The sequence below is a fragment of the Dipodomys merriami genome, unplaced genomic scaffold (assembly GCF_024711535.1).
Source record: "Dipodomys merriami isolate MVZ:Mamm:240054 unplaced genomic scaffold, mDipMer1.0.p SCAF_69, whole genome shotgun sequence".
Classification (NCBI taxonomy): Eukaryota; Metazoa; Chordata; class Mammalia; order Rodentia; family Heteromyidae; genus Dipodomys; species Dipodomys merriami.
The window spans coordinates 3,028,289-3,055,182 of NW_027206279.1; the positions used below are offsets into that span (position 1 = coordinate 3,028,289).

General features: G+C 37.2%; 1 protein-coding gene across 1 annotated transcript in view; it reads right to left on the reverse strand.

The window, feature by feature from the left end:
• Meis2 (Meis homeobox 2) overlaps positions 1 to 26,894 on the reverse strand; it is a 411,350-nt gene that overhangs the window by 294,628 nt on the left and 89,828 nt on the right. Inside the window, exon 3 of the mRNA XM_070005731.1 lies at positions 23,166 to 23,218. The gene's annotated coding sequence lies outside the window, so the exon portion shown is untranslated. The remainder of the gene's footprint in view (positions 1 to 23,165; positions 23,219 to 26,894) is intronic.

The window sequence follows — 26,894 nt, forward strand, 5'->3', positions numbered from 1 at the left end:
TCTTTCATTTATATATTATATGTATTTCCATTTATATATTATCTTTCTAACAATGCAGCCCTCCATGACATCTTGGAACTGTTTCTTTAATTCCTTCCTAAGATTGTATATATACACACATAAAAATATACCATGTATATAATGTGTGTGTGTCCTCTGCAATGAGAGTGGTGTCCTCATACAAAGGCCCCTAAGAGCTGTCTGCCCCTTCCACCATGTGAGGGCACATGCAGAAGGAGCCCTTACTGTGTATACTTTATAACTAACTTCCCAGCCTCCATGACTGTGAGAAAGACATGTCTACTAATTGTGAGCTATTCAGTTTGCAGAATTGTGTTAAAGATTAAGATAGGCTAGAGGGAGAGGGAGAGAAACACTCTACAAAAGGATTTTCCCAGGATGTCTCAAACCACATACTGTTGGTGCTTATACAATGATTTGCTCTAAGTTCAAGTGAACTGCTCAAACATGAAATTTATATCTAGTTCACGTTCGATTCCACTGAGTAGGGAAGCAAAAGTATTCTTATTATAATCAATTTATTTAAAAATGCCTATTTCTACCCTAAGAATCAATAATCTTATCACAAATAGACAGCTTCAGAATTTTAGACTTTTTGGGATTTTTTTTCTTAAAGGCATTAGGAAGTTAATTAGTTCCTAAGACTTCACATTTACACAAATAAACTAATATCCTTCAGAGAGAAAGTATAATTAACATGACAAGAACTACCAACTATTACTCAACCTTTAAACTAACGTTTTCTTTTGAACAATTCTATTCCTAGTCTTCCTCAAAAAAAAAAAGACAAATAAATAATACCAGAGATTTTCTGATCTTTTTCAATAATTAACAGAAGAGGTTAATACAGCAAGGACAAGGAAAATACAAGTGTCATAAACGAACATGACCTAGTTGACTTTCACAGAAGAGTCAACTCAACAGTAGAATGTTCATTATTTTCATGTGTGCACAGAACATTTGTCAAAAGAGACCATATTCTGGGCCATAAGGCAAGACTGGAAAAGTTTAAAAGGATCTAAATTATGTGCAATATATTCTCTGGCCCCAAAGGAATTAAATTAGAAATCAGTAATAGAAATATACCTGAAAAAATCTGACAATGTAAGGAAATTAAACACTTCTACATAGCCAGAAGCCAAAGAAAAATCACAAGGAAAAGTAGAATATACTTTGAACTTAATGAAAATAAGTTATACCATATAAAATTTGTGGAATGTAGCTAAATCAGTATTGATAGGGAAACTTAAAGCATTAAATGCTTGTATTAAAAAAAAAGGTCTTAAATCAATAATTTAAATGCTCATTTTAAGAAACTAGAAAAAGAAAAAAGTGACTTGTATTCAAAGTAACTAGAAAGAAGGAAATAATAAAACTATAGGCACTAAAACTAGTGAATGGGAAACAGGAAAGTCAGAGAATATCAGCTCAAAACTAACTTTATTGTCAATAGAACTAACAAACATTAGTGGAGTGATGAGGAAGTAAAACAAAAGATGCAAGCTGATGTTTCAAGTGAGAGACAAGACAGCACTACCCATCTTCCAGGATAAGTTTTAATAAAGCATATTATAAGTCACTTTATGTTATTAACATAAATGTTGAAACATTTATGTGAAATGCAACAATTTCTTGAGAGACACAAAATTCCAAAGTCACTCAAGAAGAAATAAACTTCCTAAATAGTCTTTTATCTATTAAAGACAGTGGATTGGTATTCGAACTCTTCCCTCAAAGAAAACTCTGGCCCAGGTTGTCTAACCAGCCCATCCAATCCAACATTTAGAGGAAATTACATATCAATTCACCCAAGAAAGAGATAAAGAAAGAACACTTTTGGACTCATTACATAACGCAAGAATTACTTTCATAGGAAACTAGACAAATACATTATTTTAAAACATTAGTGGTCAATAGTCTATACCAATATGCACAAACAAAATCCTCACAATACTAGTAGTAGTTAAATCCAAAAACATATGAAGAGGATGATTAATCATGAGCAAAGTAAGATTTATCTCAGGAATGTGAAGTTAGTCTAACATACAATAGTAATCAAGATAATTTATCAGATCAACAGATTTCAAAAGAAACTGAGTTGATTATTCTCAAAGTTGCACATGAACAGTTAACAAAATTCAAAACTCACAATGAATTCTTAAGTCTACTAGGAAAAACTAGGAATATTTTCAGTCTGATTTAAAAAACCTACAGCTACCTTAATACTTATTGAATGGTGAAATACTTAACAGCCTCTCTCTAGAACTGAGAACAGAGCAAAGACTTATTATTCCTCCTTTTATTTGGTATTTTGCTCGATTTTCTAGCCAGTATTTAAGGAAATAAAAAGAATCCAGTGCTTCCAGCCTGAACAGGAAAAGAGTAAAATAGTCTTTGTTAACAGATAATTTTAAAATCTTGTGTATAAAAATAGGCAAACAATTTATATAATCTGAAATCAGAAAAAGAACCTGTAAAAACATGACTTTAACAAGGTGGTCTTGTATCACATTAATACGCAAAATCACTTTATTTCTACATATCAGTGATGAGTGAAAATTGGAAAACCAATAAAATTTAGGAGAGCAGTGTAAATCTAAAATACTCACATATGCAGTAAAAATAATTATAAGACATGCACACTGAAAACAGACACTTCTGAAATTAAATAAGACACAAAATCATCATGATCATGGAAGAAAAGATGCAATATTATTAAGATGTCAATTATCCTCAATTTGATGAATTTAGCTTAATTCTAGTCAAATTGTGTTAAAAAATCTAGTTAAAAATCTAATTTTATGATAATTACACAATTAAAATTTGATTCTAAAATCTTCATATACTTACCAAAGACCTAGAATGGCAAATTTTAAAAAGCCCAAAACTTAATATTGCTTGATTCAAGATGTTAATACCAGATACTACCACTCCATCCAAATTGACTGTCATAGAGGTAGAAAGACCTGTCTGTGGCTAGTAGTCTGCAAATTAGTTTTTTAAGGTGAATGACATATTCACAGATAGTACTATAAAAACTGGATATTTATTTGCAAAAAACTGAGATTTTTAATACTTTCTTCAGCCTGTATTTTGTTGTTTGCTTTTTAAATTTTTTTCTTTTTAAAAAAATTAGCATCAATGAGTAGTTGTGCAAGAGCTTTTCATTTTGACATGTCTATTTAGACCTACAAAGTGTCCTGATGGGACTCACCACTCTGTCATCCTCCTTCTCCCTTTCCCCTCTTCAAAGGAATTTCAACAAGCTTTATTGTTCCCTTCTCCACACATATGAATTTTTATCATATTTGCTTTCTTTCACCCCTCTCAAACTAGGACAGGACATGTTTCACCTTGCTAATATTCTTTTTCAATGAGTGCTGGTCCTGGGGCTTGAGCTTAGGGCTTGGGCACAGTCCTTGAGCTTTTGTGCTAAAGGCTAACACTCTAACATTTGAACCAAGCTCTACTTATGGGTTTTGACTGGTTAATTGCAGGAAAAGTCATAGAATTTCCTGCTGAGGCTGGTTGTGAACCATAATCCTCAGATTTCAGCCTCCTGAGTAGATCAGGATTACAAATACTGGCTTCAGCCTGTATTTGTAATTTAGCTTGAAGTGGGTCACTCGTGTCATTAATTAGTAAAAATTAAAGTAAGTTATATTAAAAGTAAAAACCTATGAAGCTCTCTGTGCAAGGATGTGGGAAGCCTGCTAGTTCCCTATCACACAAGGCCGATGGGAATGTACAAGGCTTCAGACACTTTGGAAAGCCATCTTGCAGTTTCTAATAAAGATATACATATACTTTATTTTTTATGATCCAGAAATTCCATTTCTAAGTTTTAACACAGAAGAAACAAAATTTTACGCATATAAAATACTATAAACAATAGGACAAAGGGTAAACTAATTCAGCAGTGAGGGAGGAGGTGATACTGTTCAAAAAGAAATGTACTCATTACCTGATTTAAGTAACTGTAACCCCTCTGTACATCACCTTTACAATAAAAAAATTCTTGGCATTTATTTCTAATAACTTCAGTCCAGAAGTAACCTAGTGACCAATAACTAGTGAATGCACCTACAATTTTTAAGATATTCATAATGTAGAATGCCATATACCACAAAAAGACATACAGTATTTCACACACAATAACATGGATAACTTGCAGAAACACTTCACTAAATTAAAACAAAACTGTATCACAAAGCAGACCATACTTGCAAAGGCCAGGGGGGAAGAGGTTGGTAAGGGGTACAGGAAAAATTTGTAGTAATAGTAATATTCTAGGTCACAAGTGTAGCAATAGTTATGTAACTGGGGACATTTGTCAAAATTCATTGAACTAAAAATGATCATTCAATTTTTATTGTAATTAAATTGTATAGGTAATTTTTATTGTATTTAAATTATACATTGACAAACATGATCAAATTAAAACAAGACCAAGAAAAAGGCTAAAATGTTAGACTGAAACAGAAAACAACACCAAAAAATTTAGCTTAGTGAAGTAGAGTGAGAAAACCATGCTGGATTCTCTATCATGGGTATGTTTGGAAAACTCCATTATTGTTTTTTTCCTCGTACAACTATTTATCAATCAAGCATTTAGGACATCAAAAGTGTATCAGTGACATTTATTTCAGCAAATGTTAGGAGACATGTAGAAAAGTTAAAAAACAAACAAACTACAGAACTATTACAGAAACTTTCAAATGAAACTTCAAAAATGAAAAACAGATTGTTCACACTTTGATTTATTTAGTATAGCTCTCATCTGCCTGGTGATTTCAGAGTGTGTGTGTGTGTGTGTGTGTGTGTGTGTGTGTGTGTGTGTGTGTGTGTGTGTGTGTGTGTGTGTGTGTCTGTGTGTCTGTGTGTGTCTGTGTGTGTGTGTCTGTGTGTGTGTGTGTGTATAAACCAAATAAACCAAACAAAATGACTCATTCCTGCCACCAATAAAGAAATACTGCAGGACAGCAAGACAAGTGGTGGCCTTATCACGGTTCTGCTATCGGCTTTGCTTGATCTTGTCGGGGTTCCTTGACCATACACTTAGGCATAGCTGGCTTTTATTGCTTTGGACAGCATAAATGGTGTATAAATTGAGAGTTCATAAAGAAATATGGACTATGAAATCTGTTTTCTTATTGTTTTTTAAAATATTAATTTCTGGTAAACATACATCTCTCTTGTATGTGGTACAAACTAAATAAAACATCAAAAATAGTGTCATAAGAATATGTTTGAAATTTAGGGCTTTTTCTGCTCAATTTATACAATTAGATTCTGATTAGAGTTTTTTGAGAATTTATTTTCTCAAGGAAAGCTTGCATTCTTAGAATGTCACATTCTAATTTAGGTTTAACATTATTTTCATCTATTTAAATGAAAGAACAACAGAAAGTAACAGAGTTTACCCATTATTACATGGTAATTTTTAACAGACGTTTATTATATGAAGTCAGAATAAAATTTGTGTACTCTGGGAGCAAGCATCTGTAGTAGGCATCTGCTTCTGTCTCTCCGTGGTTACCCCTCCTCCTCAGGACCCTCGTTCACGCTGCAGTCCCTTTTCCCCTACTGTGGGTTGCCTAATGCCACCAAGAATCCCTGCCCCTTACAGCCAAACCAGCTACTTTTATTTCCCCTTGGGATTTTGAGTTTTAAGCATTTCCCAAGGGAGAAGAGTAGAGCTGAGTCCTCTCTGAATGGCATCTGAAAAAGAACTTGGTTCTACTTGCTCAGCACCCTGGAGCCTTCCTGGCTTCTATTTTTTCTGAAGACTGTCTTCAGTTTTTCCTTTGGATCTATAAGCTTATCCTTTTGTCCTTTTCTTGAACTCTTCCTTTTGCTTAAGTTAGCAGTGGGGATTAAACTAGCTGTCATACCAGCCTGTCCTGCTCAACTGAGGCACCCTAAGCATGAAAGCCCTGTGATTGTCCGAAGTAATGTTTTGTGAAAATGGAGGGTACATCTATTTCCCTGGCTTGTCAGGCCTGCAGTGACTCCTGCAAGGACCAGCCAGGTGCTCATGTGGGCACACCTGACTTGTAGCCTCTGTTGGCACTGTGTGTCCTTAAGTAACTTAAAGCACTTTGTTCTATTTCTCGAGATCCATCTATTTTAAGTATTGATATACCATATGGTGCATGGTAAATATCAGGTGCTTAAGGATGTGCTTTGTGGTAAGTATAATATTACCATAATCACAGCCTCTCACAGGGTTGTTAAAAGGATTAGAAGAGAGAATGCAAATAATGCACTTGGTACCATAGTGGGCACTTAGAACGTAAGTACCTACTAACAGTGTGCTCAGCACTGCCACTCTCACCAAATTTCTCAGAATCAGGCCATGAATATACAGATATATACATATATACATATACATATATATATATATATATATATATATATATATATAAAATATAAGTACAACTAAGCCTTCCCAAAGTCCCTTCGTAGCAGAGCTAGTGGTTAAATGGATGTAAGAGAGTTAAACTAACTTTTACTGCTTTCATATTAATAGACCTTTAAAGTTAATGCTTTCACATTAATAGACCTTCTATGGGATTGGAGGTGTGGAGTGAATGTGTCAGATACTGAGTTGGAGTCCCAGGCCCTGGAGAAACAACTCTATTTTGCAAGGCAGTTTTGTTCTTGATGCTAAGTCCTGGTAAATGCAGTCTACAGAAGAGAATGTCACCTGGAAGATCAGGGCTGGCATGAGCCTTTCTCACAGGCAGTCAGGCCTGGATAGCACTATGTCACCAACCTCCAATGGTGGTCAACATTTTAAGGTAGGGGGATCGTGCTACTTGAATTTTGTTTTTTCTTGAAAAGAAAGAAGTTAGGCACAAAAAGCCTACCCAGCCTTCCCAGGTAACAACCAGGTGGACTCAGAGGTGGCCCCCCTCTTCTATGAGGCACTTGCAATTCAGTTTTCATATGATCCCTAAAGACATTTATGTGCGAGATCTCTGGCTTGGGTCCATACCTACTGAAGATTAATGCAACCGAGGAATTTACCGTGTGTTTGCAGTAACCATTCTGACCCATGTAAGCAACACCTTTTCCTTTAGCAGAAAACACTTTTCATTTCTGTTTCCTCTTTCATCATTCCTCACCTTGTGTTTTATACAGCATCTGAGTGTCAAGAGGAATTTAAAATTATGGTTCATTTACTCTAGTTAAACACAAGGAAGGAAAAGCAATTACCAGAGTAAAATGATGGATTCTCCTTGCACCCTACTTAGTATTTAGTGGTTGATGAGTGCTGTGAAGAAGAAATAAGTTTTTCAGAGAGGACTTTATCAATACACAATCATGAAAGACTCAGAACATGACTTTTATCAAACATATGGTTTGCAAACAAAATCAATCATTTCCTAGGCAATAAGAGTTACTTGACAGTATACTGTATCTCAATGTTTTCTGTTTGTTTCTAAATTGGAAAATGATTGTCTAGTGGTGAGTAAATTTCCTGAACCAACAACAGTTTTGTTTTTGTGGTTTGGATTTTTGTGTGTGTGTGAAAAAAACATGCTTCTAGATGATTAGATGGGACCATGCAGATGGTCTTTTGAAAAATCTTATAAATATAATCCCATGTAAACAGAGTAAATACATTTTTCACATGAGGATAAACTGTTAATTAGTTTAGCTTAATTACAGATTTGCTACATGCTCAAAGTTTGAATTGAATGGACTGATGATTCAATTTGATAGATCGTAAAAAGTGACTATTGGTGTGTTGCTCTTTTGCTGACTAACAACACAGATGTTTCATGCATCTTTATTCAACCCGTATTTAAACTGTGTCTTATATCCAAAGAAGTCCACCAAATGAGGCCACAAAGGCCACTTACAAAAACAGAAGTTCTACATTTCAGTCTCTTTTCAAACATAATCACATGGTCATTTTATCGTCTTGTCTAATATCCCTTGCAGATATAGTCACAAGCTGTAATTCTGTCTTCAAAAATTTGAAGGGATATGATGTGAGGAGTGAAGCAAATTTCAGGCAGTAAAACAAAGAAGAGAAATCAACCACTTCAGAAAAAACGAAAGAGCATAACTTTTGTATCAAGTAGCTTAAAATATTACATGAGTTAAGATTTCTGAGAGATTAGTAAAAGTCCATTTCAAAAATTGTTTTTTCCCAAATAGATTTGCAGTCTGTGTGTTTTGTTACTAGCACTCTTCGTAATTGATGTGTACGAAGGACTGGCCCCCGCCTATTATTCCAGGCACACAGAGCATCAGGCAAAACCCCAGGTATGCGTGGACGGCTTGACACAGGAGGGCAACCTGGGCCTGGCCATGACCGTCCCATTATGGGCCTAGCCCTCAGAACCTCTACATAGCCTCTGACCCCGCACCTCCTTATACACTTCCACCCCAGCAGAAAGACTGCTTGCCCCTTGCTGCTGTCGTGAACAGTCCTTACCTGTTGAGATGGAGTCCGGCCTGTTCCTATCTCCTCTAGTTTCCATAAAGTATACACTTCCTGTTGGCCTGCTCTCCTCACTCCTATCCCAACAATAATACCCAATAACGTCACAAGATCCAGGGATTTGGGCCTGGGCATCTTTGGAGATCATTATTTGCATACCCATAAAATATTTTGCCTTAAAACTATTTAAATTATTATATGGGACTATGGCTATTCTATTCCTCTAAACCTATTTTTTAGTTATATTAGGTTGAGGAAGATTAATCGGGTATGAAATAGTAAAACAATGAAGCCCATTTTCTCTGTGCATCTGAATACACACTTGAATTGTGATTCCATTATTTAAATTAGAGAAAGTTTTGAAATAGATTTATTTTATACAACATGAACTTTTTAACATATATACTCCATTTGGTGCTTCTGCAAAACAATAAAATGCCAATCGTATGCTGGCTTTAAAATGTATACCAAAGAAATAGTAATTCCTCAAAATATTGTAAACACAGGCATTGTTAGAATATAAAGAAACAGTACTCCTCAAAAGACTGTAAACACAAGCATCATTAGAATTCAAAGAAATAGGAACTCCTCAAAATACTGTTAACATAGGCATCATTAGAAAACACCTTCCAGGGATGTTCTCTTGTTTATCATGATTGTGTCTCTTGATTCTTTGTATTTTATTTCCTCCTGGTTGTTTTTACAATTACATATTCTCTTAAAATAAAACCTGCTTAGAATGTATAAGGATTATTGGATATTTTATACCCTTTAATGTATCAGAACCATACTTAAATTTCTCTGTAGGGGAATAGACTCAACTCAGTTAATAAAGGATAATAAAGATGGTGGGGGGAAAAAAAGGATAGTAAAGAGGGCAAAAAAAACCCCAAAACTCTGAAACCTCTAATCACAAGAGTTTGGGGCACAATGAGCTGAGATTATAAGATGAGGTCTATATACTAATTGTGATATATGACTAATTGTGACATAGGACATACATAATAATTGTGACAAATGAAGGACGTGACTTAGTATGAATGAAGGAGAGGATGAGAGGGAAGAAAAGTGTCAGAGGAAATCTTCCCAACCTAATCACCTGATGATACCAGCTCTTGGAATGAGAGAACAGTACCTTAATTTATAATTTCAATAGCATTAGAAAGTGATTACTCAAATTGGCCTGTGGGATCAAGAATGTAAAATATGACTTGAAACTATATTTTAAACTCCTCTTGCTGGCTGCATCTGCTCTATAATATATGTCTTATGCCATATATACTTGACTACACAAGCACAATTTGTACATAATTCCATTCCCAAAGGGCCCAGAGGAGGCAATGCTGCTCATACCCAGTGGCCACCAAAGAGCACAAAGACAAATGTTCAAGTCTAGACACTGACACAGCCCCTATATTTTCTAAGCATGGCTCGTGGTTTCCTTTCCCCCACGTCTCCCCCCACTGCCATCCCCCCCCCACTGCCATTCACTATAGTCCAAGTCAGAGTGGGTAAACCCTGATGCAAACTCCTTGGAAATCTACAAGATGCTCTTTGTTTTTGCTATGGAAACATTTATATGGGACACGGGTTCAACTGTCCATGAATGAAGCACTAATCTCCAGAGTTCACGGTATAATTGGAAGTGTCTTTTCTTCTCCATGTGCACGCACTTGTGAAGGTAATTGCCTTGCCACCCTGAAGGTAAAGAACGTTGGGTGCTGTCCAAACAATACATACCCACAATATGAACTCTCTTCGAATCAGATATTCCTTTTGTGTATCCAAAGAAAAAGTCCAGGGAAGTAGGTCCACTTTTTGTATACAGTTTTTTTTTTTTTTTTTCTGGAGAACACCTGATCTTGCCTTGACAAGGCTTGTCATTTCTTCTGAACTAGTTTGCAGTGGATTATTGGTTCCATTTGTATTCTGAATAGTATCATTGATCTAGTATGATAAACCAAGAAACAGTTCTCTTGCCTTTCAAATTAAATTCTATTTGTGTGTCATAGATACTTAAAGTCTGAAAATGAAATCAGCTTGAGAATACAAAGGACTGATTTTGAATATATCAGGATTTAATCAAAGTCAGTGTGTTAGTTCCATGACTATTCTTAGATTATACTGAGACAGCAAGTCAGAGAGCACTCCATTCAGGAAGTGGTCACTATGTTAATTTATAGAAACTTGTTTTTCAAAATTAAAATTAAATGGATTAAAAAGGGCAATTTCTATTTTTTCAGTGCCTGTAACAAAAGATTGATAGACTCTAATTACTAGGTGCCACTTAATTATTAAAAAAACTAATAATTTATTTTTACTGTTTTATCTAATTTCTATATGAGAAATCTGCTGTCGCTTAACTGAACTACACAACAGATACTTAGAGACACTGTGGTATTGTTTTTCTCTTCTGAACATGACTAGATACTCCTCAAGGGATATAAAAGAGGTATAAGCCAAATTTCTTTTTCCTATCTGCACCCAACATCGTATAAGTTCATTATCACAGCTCAAGAAATGCTTGCACACATACTGATTGATTGCCAACATTCTGCTGTGTGATGCCTTTTAATGTTTCAGATGCTGAAAGGTCATTATCATAATCATCGTAAACCTCATTTATCTGCTATGACACTGTTCTGAGTGTGACATAAAATTTAGCAGAGAGATTTCAAAACCATAAGAAAAACAGAATGGACAGGGACATGACAGTCAAGAAAGATGGCACATGGGGTTGGAAAGTAATTTACCTAGAAGCTTGTAATTTGATTTACTAGATTTCTATAGAACACAGCACTTCTTTCCAAAAATAACTTGAAACATTTTCCAGCAAAGGCCATAATACAAAATTAAGATACCTGGACAAGAAGAACGGGCAAGATGTGGTGAGGCAGCTCCCTTCAACCTCTTTTGTACAAAATCACGGAATCCCATTTATGAAATTGGATCTTTAAGAAGCAACTGTACTCTTAAAGAGCCCATTTCTCAAAAGCATCACTTGGGGGTTGGTTTCCATGTGTGGGTGTGTTGCTGGGACCTACCTTCTGTTGGAAAGATGGACAAAGTGCCACCTGGTTCTATGCTGTTGGATATGTGGACAAGAGACACATTGTTTACTGACACTTTTTCTTAAACAAATTCAATAAAACATGGGTGTTTCCTTTTAGGTGTTAAACACTTTTATGAGGATACCATAGATTACACTTAAGGTATACAATTCAACGGTTTCTGAAATATTTAGAGTGTTGTCAGCACAACAATTTTAGAATGCATTCATCACTGTCCAATAGCAGTTGCTTCTCATTTCCTCCTAGTTTGTTTCCCTTTCTGTATGTGTGTATCTCTTATATATGCATGCACATAAACACATATAAAATAGGTGTGTATAAATATAAATATACTCATAAATATATGTACACATTATACAACATTAAATCTGAATATGCTTATAGTTGTTTAATTTACAAGAATGAGACTATTCTAAGTATTTTATTATAGGCATACTTCTGTACCATTGCATACAGGTATTTTTCATTATTTAAAAAAGTTGAGGGCTGGCCGGGCGCTGGTGGCTCACACCTGTAATCCTAGCTACTCAGGAGGCTGAGATCTGAGGATCACGGTTCAAAGCCAGCCCGGGCAGGAGAGACCCTGAGACTCCTATCTCCAATAAACCACCAGAAAACCGGAAGTGGCGCTGTAGCTCAAGTGGTAGAGCACTCGCCTTGAGCTGAAGAGCTGAGGGACAGCGCCCAGGCCCAGAGATCAAGCCCTACGACCGATAAAAAAAAAAAAAAAAAAAAAAAAAAGTTGAGGGCTGGGAAGGTGGTTCAATGGTAGAGTGCTTGCCTCCCATATGTAAGGCCCTGGGTTTGATTTCTCAGCACCACATAAGCAGAAAAGCTGGAAGTGGCACTGTGGCTCAAGTGGTAGAGCGCTAGCCTTGAGCTGAAGAGCTGAGGGACAGCACCCAGGCCCAGAGTTCAGGCCCCACGACTGACAAAAAAATGTTGGATAACATTCCATAATATGAATGTGCCACAATTTAAATATTATTCTATTTACAACCATTTAAATAGATTTTCACATTCCCTTTCTTATGAAAAAATTTAGTAATGAAACATTTTTGCTTTCCCAAGAAAGCAAATCTAGAGGTTATGTCTACAGTTTCATAATAGGTCCCAGAAATGACATGGATATTTGAAAGCATGTTACTGGGTTTATCAAGTTAGGTCCAATGAGTTGCCCCAATTATGAGTTCTATAGAAATAGAATTCCCACCACCATTGTATCAGGTTTGTTTTTTTTTTTTTTCCCCCGGTCGTGGGGCCTGAACTCTGGGCCTGGGTGCTGTCCCTCAGCTCTTCAGCTCAAGGCTAGCGCTCTAGCACTTGAACCACAGCGCCATTTCCAGCTTTTTTTTCTTTTTGCTTATGTGGTGCTGAGGAATTGAACCCAGGGCCTCATGCATGCAAGGCAAGCGCTCTACCACTAAGTCACCTTCCCAGCCTGTATCAGTTTTTTTAAAAAAAAATAGTTTTGGGGGCTGGGAAGGTGGCTCGGTGATAGAGCACTTGCCTCGCATACATGAGGCCCTGATTTCGATTCCTCAGCACCACATAAGCAGAAAAAGCAGAAAAAGAAACAAGTGGCACTGTGGCTCAAGTGCTAGAGTGCTAGCTTTGAGTTGAAGAGCTGAGGGACAGCGCCCAGGCCCAGAGTTCAACTGACCAAAAAATAAATAAATAAATAGTTTTGCTGTCTAAGGAGTGAAAAATGGTTATCTCTGTTTTAATGAATGAGATTTTTTTTTTTTTTTTGGTCCAGTCGTGGGGCCTGAACTCTGGGCCTGGGCGCTGTCCCTCAACTCTTTAGCTCAAGGCTAGCACTCTACCACTTGAGCCACAGCACCACTTCCGGCTTTTTTCTTTTTGCTTATGTGGTGCTGAGGAATTGAACCCAGGGCCTCAGGCATGCAAGGCAAGCGCTCTACCACTGAGCCACCTTCCCAGCCCATGAATGAGATTTTTAAATTTTGAATGGCAGAAAGGAAACTGGAGCCAGGAAAATTCCTTTAGAAAACTATTATTCCGATATGACGAAGTTAGAGATAGAGAGGGAGAAAAGGCTGTTTTAAACCAGAGAGCTTTCACACCATGAAATAGAATAGATATAAGTTAGGAACACATGTATAAGAGAATGACATGCCCATGAAAATAAAACAGAAAAAGCCATACTGGAGAGTATCAGAATATTTATGCTTTCTTTAAGTAGAAGAAATATCCTAATCAAAGAAGAGACCATGGAAATACTTCATCCAGACAAGAGTAATCAAGACCATGGAAATACTTCATCCAGACAAGAGTAATCAAGAACTAACTAAATAAGCACAGTTCCACTTTCAAACACCACTGGGTGTGATGGCAAGACAGAGCCTTAGAATCCCCTGGCTGAAGAGCTGGTGAGACATGGCCAACACACAGGAGCCCCATCTGATGAAGGTTCAGCACAAAATCTCCCAGATTTAGGGAAAGACATAGAAACAGAGTCTAAGAGCTCTTTAGAACTCTAACAGACATGACCAGAATGGATCCTCGCCCTTCATAATATAGTTAACATGCCAAGTCTACACAACAAAGGAAGAACACTGAAAGCTCCAAGAGAACACTGCCAACTTACTTACAAAGGAAAAGCCATCAACATGAATCAGATCTCTTATAAGAAAACCTAAGGGCCTGAGAGAAAACAATTGACCACCAAAATTTCTTTTTTTTTCCTTTTCTTTTCTTTTCTTTCTTTTTTTTTTTTTTTTTTTTTGGGTCCAGTCGTGGGGCCTGAACTCTGGGCCTGGGCGCTGTCCCTCAGCTCTTCAGTTCAAGGCTAGCACTCTACCACTTGAGCCATAGCGCCACTTCTGGCTTTTTTCTTTTTGCTTATGTGGTGCTGAGGAATCGAACCTAGGGCCTCAGGCATGCAAGGCAAGCGCTCTACCACTGAGCCACCTTCCCAGCCCCGTCCACCAAAATTTCTATAACCAACAAAGTTATCCTTTCAAAGTTCAGCAAAATCAAACACCAAGAAGCAGATACTGACAGGGGGTGAGGTGAGGTCAGGAGAAAGGGGCAGATGAATGAAGAGGAGAAAAGGGGGAAAATGCAGACAGGAATCTAATATATTTCCTACAAAAGAAGAGTGAAGGAAGGGGCCGGTAAAGAAGGGACGAGCTAGAACATGCTGAAAGGGTAACACTGATCAAAACAAGCACAAAAAAAGCTACTTATGACCACTAAGCCAGCACACAACACAGCTACAACTACAAACACCAGAGATTAGAAAGAATAACTTCTTAAGATCAGTTGTACAAATGTGCATAAGGAAACAACCAAACATGATCAATTCAGTAAATAGGCAAATTTCCAAGATGAATAAGGGTAAAAGGAAATAACAAACAGGACTGAAGTCAAACAAAAAACAACAAAATGATAGAAATCAGTAAATAAAGCTAAAAAATAGCCCTAAATGTAAATGGCCTTAATGCTCCAGAGAAAAGTTTAGGCCGGATAGTAAAAGAAAAAAAGATCCAAGTGTTTGTTGTCTATAAGAGACATGCCTCACTGGAAAAACACTCACAAACAGAAAGTGGAAGAGTGAAAAATAATATGGCATCCTAGAAGTTTCTATACTCCTTCCTGACAAAGAAGACTTCAAGCCAACATTAGAGATAAAGAAGGTCATTCTATACTAATACAGAAGCCCATCCAAGAATATGTAAGAATTGTAAGTTCATATGTACCTAAGTTTAGTACATCCAGTTTCATAAAATTAACACTATATAACATAAAGAGAAAGACAGGTACAGAAACAGTAACAGTGGTGCCCTCGGCACCACTGTCTGATATCAGTAGATGCATCATTTAGACCTCCCAAAAAAGCAACAAAGAAAGTTTGTTGAAACTGTACCATGGATCAAATGGACTTAATATTTCATCCAACAGCTGTGCAAAAAAACTCTTCTCAGCAAGCCATGGATCTTTAAAATAGATCACATTTTAGGCAATATTTTGAAAGAAAACAAAAACTTCAACAAATGGTGTTGGAAAGACTAAAATTAAAATTCTGTATTTCCCTTATATAAAAATCACTTGAAAATTGAATCAAGGATATTAACATAAGACTTGAGACTTTGAAACTACTAAAGGAAAAAAGATGTAAGCATAGGCAAAGATATTTTCCCTGGACTGTAGCAGTATAGGAAATACTAGGGTATATTTCCCCCCCCCCAACAATGTGTAAATATTCATTTTGCCCCCTGAATCTTCAGCAGTGCCTGTTGCTGCTTTGCTTGTTGATGGTCATTCTGACTGAGTTAACATGGAGTCTCAATGTAGTTTTAGTTACATTGCCTTTACTAAGGATGATCAACATCTATAATTGTTCATTGTTGAATATTTGTGAACACTGTACTTTTTACTTCCACGTTTACTGGTTGGAATATCTGTGATTTTGCTAATGTTGTGAGTTCTTTATATATTAATCCCTTGTTAAATGAATAACTGGCAAATATTTCTTCCATTCTTTACTCTGATAATTTGCTGTGCAGAAGGTTTCAATATGATATGATCCCCGTTGTCAAATTTTGCTCTTATTGTCTAAGCTATTGGTTCTATTTACAATATTACAGAAAAGCAAAACTATAAAGAGCAAACAAATCAATGGTTGCCAAAGGTCTGGGGATGAGGAAAGTTTGAGGAGATAAAGCACAAGACTTTTATTAGCATGTTGAAACTATTTTGTATGCCACTATAGTGGTGGACACAACACTATGCATTTGCTAAGGCCCATAGGATGTTTTACTGGACAAAAGTGAACCAAAGGTTCACAAAGGTTTACAAAAACAGATGAGAGGTCAGGGGACCCCATATGAAATATATAATATTAGGGAAGTATCTCATCACATCACAAATGTACAAGGTAATTGTCCCAAAGAAGGCAGATGACAAAGTGCTGACATACTTGTCCAAGGAAAAAGTTTAAGAACTTTATTGGCTTTAATTCTGATTCTAGAATTTGGAAACATTTTAGTTCAATCAAATGAAATAAGAGTTCCCATGACATGAACAGACGTTGGTTTTATAAACAGAAAAGGACTGAAAAAGGCAGACTAGAAAGCAGATTCACCATTTCAAAGTACTCTCCTCCTGTGGTGAGGACAGGAAAACAGAATAGGAAGGAAAGGATTAGCATCAGGTTGTGTCAGGCTAACTTTATTGTGTAAGGATTAATGCCGAGAGAACCTCATTATCACACGAATTGAAACTGACTTGTTGGGGAAACTTGCCTGCTATGGTTCTAATCCTGATTTTTTGGGAGGAAGGTCAGATAGCTTAGTTTCAATTTGGTGATGTGGAACTTTAGCAGAAGTGATACCATTATGGTTTTTAGCCTAATCTGTTGGGGCCTATTGAAGAAGCTTACTCTAAAGCAAAGGCTTATTGGAGTATGGAGAGAGAGAGAGAGAGAGAGAGAGAGAGAGAGAGAGAGAGAGAGAGAGAGAGAGAGAGAGAGAGAGAGAGAGAGAGAGAGAGAGAGAGAGAGAGTGTGTGTATACTTACAGCAGATATTGAATAAACTTTCTCTTACAATGAAGAGCAAAGCTTTTGTTGGTCAGTAAGACACATATGTCCTAACTAAAGTAAGCAAACTACATAGAGAGCCAACCAGAAAAGAGAAATTTGCAATTGATAATCAACTTCCTCAAATATTCCAAAGTCTCATGTAGAAAAAAATGAAAGTCAGAATCCCAAAATATAACTGATAGGTCTGCCCCAGGCCATGTAGGCTCTGTGCTCCCCACGGCCTGCACAAGTCTCTGTCCAGTGCCTGCATCACCTAGGTAAGGGGCACACCTCAAGCAGACACCTCCCCCTCCTCCAGGGTCACATCCTCTCCCCCTCTCCCCCCTCCCCCCCCCCCCCCCCCCGCCCCATCAGCCTCCCCTCCGAGGTCCCAGGCCCTGAGGTCACATCCACATCCATTGTGGCCACACCTTCCCTCACCAGGCTGCACCTTCTCCTGGCCCAGGTGGGAGAGCAACCTTCCCCTTTGGGCCTTGTGCTCTGCACCATGCACCATGCATGGCAGGGCAGCCATTCGGTCATAAAATAAACTTCTCTTCCTGCCTGAATACATTAGTGTGCTCTTCACCGGCTACCTAACTAAACCTACTCACTTAATTTACCTTACAATCACCACCGTCATCCTTTTTCAAATTCACAAACTTCAGAAAGAATGGGAGAGTGTTCAGCATTCAAGAACTACAATGCCCACACTGATGCACACTACTTTCCTGTCTCTGCAGAATGAGGTCCAGTGAAAACCATCCTTCTCTGAGCAGTTCTGAATGCTTAGTAAGCCAGCAGCACATGTAAATTGTGAAGTTCATCCCCCAAACAAACAAAATGATGTTTACAACAAATCCTCAGCAGCACAAGTAATCACAAGTAGGACTAACACTTTTTTTCAGGTAGGTATGACTTTATAAAATGATTTTATTTTAAATGTATTTTCTGTTCTTTTTAATGAATCAAAAAGATGATGCTATTTCCACTCAAAGATATGGAAGTTCGATGTTCTGAGACAGAAATAAGGTATATTTTTCTAATTAACATTAAAAGTGGGAAATATTCAATAAAGCATTATGATACCTACAGGGCATAGGCAATTGTCTAACAAGGTAATTAAAGCAAGATTAGACAAAACTCAAGTGAGAGTCATGTTTAGAAATAGAACAAATACCAAATAACAAACAAGAAATAACTATATTGTCAAAGCTCATAGAATTCACAAACTTTATAGACCACGATAAAGACAATTTGCTCCATGAAGGTTAGAATGTGTTTGTGACTTTAAGTATCACTATCTCACAATGCTGTGAATTTTGTGAAATTTATATAATCACTTAATCACAATAAAAAATATATATTTCCAGGTTAAATCTAAAAAAAAAAAAAGAAATAGAACAAAAGCAAAGCAAAATGCTGGGCAGATTTATCTGAAGTGGTTCACTACAAAGACAAAAATCCAAAAACAGTTCTCAAGTAATTACTATTATTTGACTACCTAATTTAAAAACTAAGATTTTTATAAATTCTATACATTTTTGTCATTTTTTCATTTCTGTAGATAATCACTAACTAATAAGAATCAAAACATTCTCTTTTCTATTTCTTTTCAAATGCCTCAATTTCTACTCTGTTTTTTTACCACTTAATTCTATTATTCTATTATCTCACATGAATCAATGGTTAAAGCTATATTTTGAGTAATGTTAAAATTTCTGGAAATTTTTGAAAAACAACTAGCAAAATTTCGTGAAACAAAAGTAACATTTGTGACTTCCTCTGCTTTGTAAGTCATGTTGAACATATATTAATTGGACTCCTACTTATTTATTATAGATCTTAAAGTGACTTTGTAAGTACTCTCAGACTACACAAAAATTCATGTAAGAACATTTATAGCAGCAGGTTATAAAAATGTTACCAAGGGGCTGGGAAGGTGGCTCAGTGGTAGAGCACTTGCCTTGCATGCCTGAGGCCCTGGGTTCAATTCCTCAGCACCACATAAGCAAAAAGAAAAAAAAGCCGGAAGTGGTGCTGTGGCTCAAGTGGTAGAGCGCTAGCCTTGAGCTGAAGAGCTGAGGGACAGTGCCCAGGCTCAGAGTTCAGGCCCCACGACCGGACCCCCCCCCCAAAAATGTTACCAAGCCACCATATGGGACCAGAGTTTAATTTCTTCTAGATTTGTAATATTGCAATTAGATTATGAAAGAAATAGAATAAAAAATTATCCATGTAAATAAGCAGGTACAGCAGAGTCTCTTCAAAATCACGGTGATTAACGCTCCACATTGATCACTGGAGTGTTACAATTTGACAGCTGAATGTAGTTTGGGAGTGTAGGCATCACATCTCAGAGATGAGCAGTCTTTCAGATACGTTTCCACAGTATTACAAGAATCCCACCCTCATGGAGCCTTCAAATAAAGATGGGAGGCTGACATTTGGCAGATAATTAAAATGTACACATCTGGAGTTGATAAGTACTTAGGGAAAATGAAGCAAAGTAGTGAGATAAACGTTATTTCCAATCATACCCAACACTAAGCAATTTTCTTCTATGACTCAGTCAAGAATATAAAAATCTTTCCTATTTTTAACATACTTGACAACTTTTCCAGATAACATTTTTAGAAACGAATGTATAATGCCATTTATCAAGCAGAAATTCCTTATATAACACCAAAGAGCACCAGTGTGCAATTTATAAAGTATAGAAAGCATCACATTAATCTCTGAGAATTCCTTGGCTCAGCTTCATTTTTTTAGCCACTGAGAATGAAATTCTGGATGATGATTTGGTAAACCAAGTGCTAGCTAAAGGTTTTGCCCACTTGACTTATATTTCCAAGAGAAATAAAAGAGGGAAACATTTATTTTCTTGTTTAACAATTAGTGCTCTGAGGTTGAGATCATTAAAGTACATGAAGTTTAATGTTCACCTTTTTTCTAGTCTGTACCAATTACATAACCCAAATGTGACTATTTCTGTGTTCAGCAGGACTGGTATGGAAGGAGGAACTTTGGTCTGATTTGATGATCCCAAATAAAAACTAGTGCTATCACTTGTAACAAAATTCACACAATCCTACAATTATACATAAGTTATGAGCTAGCAAAAATGATGTCTACCTAAACAGATGCTCTGACAAATGTAACAAAGTTGCATACATCACATAACTGAAACATAAGTTTTCTAAGGGACACTGCTATTTCTCCCTTCATTTCTGAAATGAACAATAATAGATAATGAACTTCATTCAAGGACCACTTTTATTTTATTTTATTTTATTTTTTGGGTCCGGTCGTGGGGCCTGAACTCTGGGCCTGGGTGCTGTCCCTCAGCTCTTCAGCTCAAGGCTAGCGCTCTACCACTTGAGTCACAGCACCACTTCCGGGCTTTTTTTCTTTTTGCTTATGTGGTGCTGAGGAATTGAACCCAGGGCCTCAGGCATGCAAGGCAAGCACTCTACCACTGAGCCACCTTCCCAGCCCCAGCACCACTTTTAACTTTTAGCACTCTGCTGTTTCCTACCCTTTTCTCATTTGGTGAAATAATTAAGTGGAAGTAATTCTTCCTTGTTGAAACTATGCTTTCCTATTTTCTCTATGTAGTTTTTTTCATAATAAATAAATTACATAATAATAATTACACAAATTTCATAATAAATAAATTATAACTCAATAATTTTGGCTAAAACTATCCTTTGAACAGTTTCTTTTCCCCATATTATTCCAACCTCTATCCAAGTAAGACAGCATATGAAATTTTTTTTCTTTTTATCAAAGGGCTCTTTTCTCAAACATCTGAAAGAATTCTAAAGCTTAGATACTTACAATGTCTGTTGTCTAAGATTCTTGTCTACTTGTTCAAAATTGTGCTGTCAGAACCACAGAATGAAACCAGGCATTCTAGTCTGGACAGCCAACTTTCTAGGAATAGGAGACCTATTCTCATTTTAACCACTTTAATTATGTATGTATCTAACCCCTTCCTGTTGTTTTTCCTTCATCTTCTCTTCTGCTCATTGCTTAAATATAAAAAGTCTTCGACAAACTCAGAAACATTTGGTCTCTAGGTAGTAGTGCTATTTTGGGAGATTGCAGGATCCTTAGCAAGTAAGGGTGACTGGAATAAGTAAGTAAGTCATTGGAGGTGTGCCTTTGTCCACCATGAAGTGAAGACTACATGCTCCCACTGCCATGATGCCCTTGCCCAAGTATATAGGGCTAACAATTTGCAGACTGAACCCTCTGCAGCTGTGAGCCCAAATCTTTTTTCCCTGTAGGTTGTTCCCTAAGATAATGTGATGAGAAAGCTCTCCATGCAAGAAGAATGTCAACTAAACTGTGAGGAAAAATCAACATGGAACAAAAGAGAGACAAATTCTAAACAGAAATGGTTTCCCCAGGTCCTTGAGGAAGAGGAAGTAGAAATTCCTAGGAAACCCCATTCTGAATCATTTAAAATTTGATGTGTGGTTAATATATGCCTAATTGTCTAGAAATAATTATGAGGTTCTTATTTCAAAGTATAGATTCAGATCAGATTCAGGTATTTTCAAATGATTCACTTGCAGTTATTGTTTGGAGGTGCTGGGAACTAGACCTATGACTCACTGTTTACTGGGCAAGCATTCATCATGAAGCTACAACTTCAACTTCAATTTTCTTAATAAGATGAATTCTTCCAGGTATTTTTTGCTGATTAGTACCTTGAGATTTTTACCTGATTACCACAGCTAAGACTGAGGCACCAGTTGATAGAACAGTAACACTAGATACCGTACATTTAAAAGGGAAAGGGAATGAGAGGGACAGAAATGGAGGGAGGGTGAGCTAATGCACTCATTATGTTCAGTGTACATATCTAAAAATTGAACTACCCAACGTCAGGGTAGGAAGTGGGGGTGGAAATGGGGAGAGCAATGGAAGGAGTGACATTTATCAAGAAGCATTGTACTCATGACCTGACATGGAATTGTAACCTCTTTGTGCAACTACTTAATAATAACTTTTTAAATGCAAAATAGAAAAAAACTCAACTTACTTCTAAGTGAATATGCTAGAAATTGAATAATAATGATGGTCTATAAGCAAAGGTGTACTGATAGAAATTGCACTATTAATCAAAAAAGCACTCCATTAGACTTGTGGAGGACAGCTCACAATGTCGTATTATTTCATTATAGCAATATTGTGGCAGTATACATACATCACAGTCATAAAATAAATACTAATAATCTGAAATTTGACTTAAAGTATATATTACAATGGAACAGCCCAGAACAATTCAAAATAATGACAATCTTTTCCTCTTTTCCTATATGCTATTATTTTGAGTAAGTAGAATCCATATTCCCTCACAAACTAGAATTGCTAAACTCTTAATAACATCCCTACGGTTTTGCTTCTTTCTAGGATGTTATCACCGATTTCATCATAGTTCAAGCATAAGAACAAATCATCATTTGTCCTTAGGAGCATGAACTGGTTATGACTATTTCTATGTCCATAGCAGCCCCGCTCTTAAATAACTGTTGTAAGTCTATCAATCTACCACCAGCATTCTGCCAGCAGCAGGGTTGCCATATACAAATTCTCTGTGTACAGCTAATTACCAAAAAGCACTCAATTCTTTCTTAATAAACTGTACATTTCATAGCTGTATCAATTTGTTACTCCCAAATCATACTTCTACAATTCACTTAGCCTTCAGCAACATTGTGTAAAAGCTTATCTGGAATATGGCTCATCTACAATTTATGAGTGCTTCTTCTCATAAAATGCCATATATATATATATGTATATACATACATATATATGTATCAATTAGGATACTTTTAGTTGCATATAAAAGAAACATCCAAATAATGATCGCTCAAACAATAGAATTTATTTTCCATATAAAAGGCAAGAGAGAGGCCCGAGGCGCTATGATGACTGTGTTTTAACCATTTTCCTTAACATATGGTTTATATACTTAAAATATGCTTCATGAGCAAGAAGGCTGAACACTGGAGCATTTTAGGCAGGAAGAGGGGAAGGGAGCAAATAAGACTTACCTCCCAGCTGGTCAGGCTTCCAGGTCTTCCTCTGCATTGTTTCCACTTAGTTCCTGATAGGAAGGGAGAACAGAAATGCACACTTTTAGTTATTTGTTTTCCCAATCTCCTTTTTTTAAATTTTTATTTATTTTTTATTGTGAAAATACTGTACAGAGGGGTTACAATTACATGGGCAAGATAATGAGTACAATCTCCTTTTAAAGAAGAGGAAAACCCATTCAGAAAAGGTAAATATCAATGTCCTTCATGTAAGGTCCACCCTCCTCACAGACTCCACCCTCCTCGCAGCAAAGTCTCCACCCAGTACCTGCGTTACCTAGGCATCTCGGATACCTGGAAGAGGTCACATCTGCATCCGCTGAGGTCACATCTGAATTTGATGTGGCCACACCTTTCTCCGCCCATACCCTAGATAAGGCCTAGCCCAGGCCCAGAGGCTCTCTCTGCTCTTTTCTAGCTCTTTCTCAGCTTTTTCCTTCTCTTCTCTTTCCCAGCTCCCTTCTCTTTTCTAGCTCTCTCTCTGCTCTCTCTGCTCTTGTCTAGCTCTTTTCTAGCTCTTTTCTCTCTTTCCTCTCTCTTTCCCAGCTCTCTCTCTTTCCCAGGACTTTCCCAACTGCATGGAGTGCCAACCTTGCCTCGTCCTAGCAGGTCTACTGAATAAACCTACCCCTTACCTGAATACCACGTGTGTGGTGCTGTTCTTTCTCGGCCTACCTCTTTTTAAAAACCTAACATAAATGGTGCCGTGACTCCGATAAAGGGCTTAAAGTCAGGATAGGTGGGATTCATCTCTGTCTTTTTTCCCTCTTTTTTCTTTTTCTGTTTGTTTTTCCCTCTTTGCTCTGAGGAATACCCACAATTCTGATGGCCTTTTGCAAACCCGTCTGTCTGCTGCGGACACAGCCCATCGATACCATTGCTGGCCTTCACATCCACATCCACACCACTCTCTACTCTGGTGAGTGAAACTACTCTCCACGGCTCTCTGTTGCTCAGTCTCTGTCCAGACGTGGTGCCACGCCAGAGAGCTCCTATGGCCTTTAACTGACTCTACATTTAATGGAGTGGTGCACGTCAATTTTTCTGCCATTCTCAGTTTTAAAGTTTTTGCCACTGCAATGGTAAATGGTCAGAAGTCTGTTTACTTTCAGGCTCTCTTTGTTCTCTCTCTGCCACTCATGTCCAACTTTCCCTATCTCTCCCTTTGTCTTTTCTACATTTTGGCTTGTGCCCTGAAGAGTGCGATGCAGGCTGGGTCCCAGGAACCCCCCTCTAGATTCCCTCTCAAAGGCTAGCCATTCTAGGTTTAAAAATTGTCAGAGTTTCCATTTGTTCAGGTTTCAGTCAATGCCTCATGAAACTCCTCCAGACTTCATCGAAGGACTCAACACCCAAGTGACAGCTGCTGCCTGCTGCCTTCTCCCAGAGTGGACCACATCTCAGCCTTTTACCCCTACTGTCGATGCCCCTTGCCAGCAGGAAGTAGCCAGAGAGAATCTTCGCCCTTTTTCATAATTATCAAAAGGCTGGAATGTAAGGTTCATTCTTGGACAGTGAACAGACCTCGCCCAGTACCTGCGTTACCTAGGCAACTGGGACACCTGGAAGAGGTCACATCTGCATCTGCTGAGGTCACATCTTAATCCGATGTGGCCACACCTTTCTCCCACCTGATCCCACTTCCCTTTACCGGACACAACTTTCCCCACCCCTTACCCTATATAAAGGCCTAACCCGGGGCCAGATGCCCTCTTTGGCCAGCCGTGTGGAGTGCCAACCTTGACTGGTCCCAGCAGGTCTACTGAATAAACCTACCCCTTACCTGAATACCACGTGCGTGGTGCTGTTCTTACTCGGCAACCTCTTTTTAAAAACCTAACACTTCATAAAACACATTTACCTTTTCAAGGTTCTGCTGGATGGGTCCCTTTACTACATGCTCTAATGGAAAGATCATGGTCTTTTGGACAGCACATTTTGCTTCAGGTCTAAGATTTACTTCTTACATAGTATTTTATCTCTAACCTGCTACTATCTCTGAATGGCTTGACTTTACCATGGATATTTCAGACACACTGTTTGACAAGATTATGGTGATATAGGTATGTATTACCTAACACATAACACTATATATAGACATATACTTAATGGTGTTTTTAAAGTGGTTCATTTTAAAGAAGTTGATTATAATAATGTTACTGACTAGCCAGGCACTGGTGGCTCACGAGCCAGTAATCCTAGCTACTCAGGAGGCTGAGATCTGAGGATCTTGGTTCAAAGCCAGCCCAGGCAGAAAAGTCCATGAGACTCTTATCTCTAATAAACCACTAGAAAACCAGAAATGGTGCTATGGCTCAAGTGGTAGAGCACTCACCTTGAGCTGAAGAGCGCAGGGATAGTGCCCAGGCTCAGAGTTCAAGCCCCATGACCGACAAGACCGACAAAAAAAAAAAGAAAAGAAAAGAAAAAAAAGTTACTGACGTGTGGGACTATTTACATTGTCTAAGAAGATTATGAAAAATAAAGTCAGAAATTATTTTTGCAATCTTAATGGTCTTTGAAGTTTTTATTTGATTCCAGGAAAGGTGGCAAGAAAGGATTAGCATTTTTCCATTAAATTTAAAAAATATGGAGTAAAAATAAGAAAATTGAATATCACAGAAAAGATACTGGTTTTCTGAGCAAAGACCAAGTCCAAGGGCCCAAACACAAGACTTTCTTTATAACATTCTGTATGACTAGTCCTAAAATATAAGCACAATTCATGTGCAGCTCAGTTAGGAGAGATTAAAGAATACTTGATACCAGTAAGACAGAAATGGAAAGTTGTAAGAAGAAAAGAGGCTAATTTAAAAAGATAACAAGAAAAGATAAAAAGGAGGAAAATATTTAAGTAGACGGAGAAACAGAAGTTTGTTTTGGATCTAATAAAAAGCAGAATATAATTAGGATGTGGAAGCTCCATTCAAATAATGGGAAGAAAACAAACTTTAAACCCTGATTCTGTTCTCCCACAATAAATAAAGAAATGAAAATAGTAAAGGAGAAAATAATGCATAATAATGGGAGAGAGGTGATAAAGAGTTTAGATGCTTCTAAAGAAGAAAAAGAGTTACAATCAGAACAGCATAAGAACCATGACTCACACCTGTAATCATACGAGGTTGGGACTAAGGCTAGTGGTTTGAACACAGCTTGAGCTGAAAAGTCCATAAAACCTTTCATCTCCAATTAACCAGCAAATCGTATAACTAAAGGTATAGCTCAAGTGGTAGAGTATCAGCTACCAACAAAAAATGCCTACCAACAAAAAGGTCCTGACTTCAAGACATGGAACTGCCCCCTCATTCTTGTGGTTTAAATATATTTCTTACGCATTCACATATAAAAAAAAAACTAATAGAAAACGTATCTGAACAAGAAAAACATTTGAAGGAAAATATTCCAAGTATCCAGACAAAGTAAACAAATTCTGTACCCAAGAATATAAGCAATTATAATTTTTTGTCCTCCAAAAAAAAAAAAGCAATTTATCTGGTTTAGTTTGAGTGAAAAAATGTTTTAAACTCAAGGGTTTTGCTCAGCCAATTTTTCTTTTAATCTATGGTAACTAAAACATATTCTCAGACAAATAATAACTTTAAGAAACATAGTACCTACTATTGTTGAGTATATTCTTCCAAATGTGTGTGTGTGGACAGCTGTGTGACAGTGTTTGGAAGAACA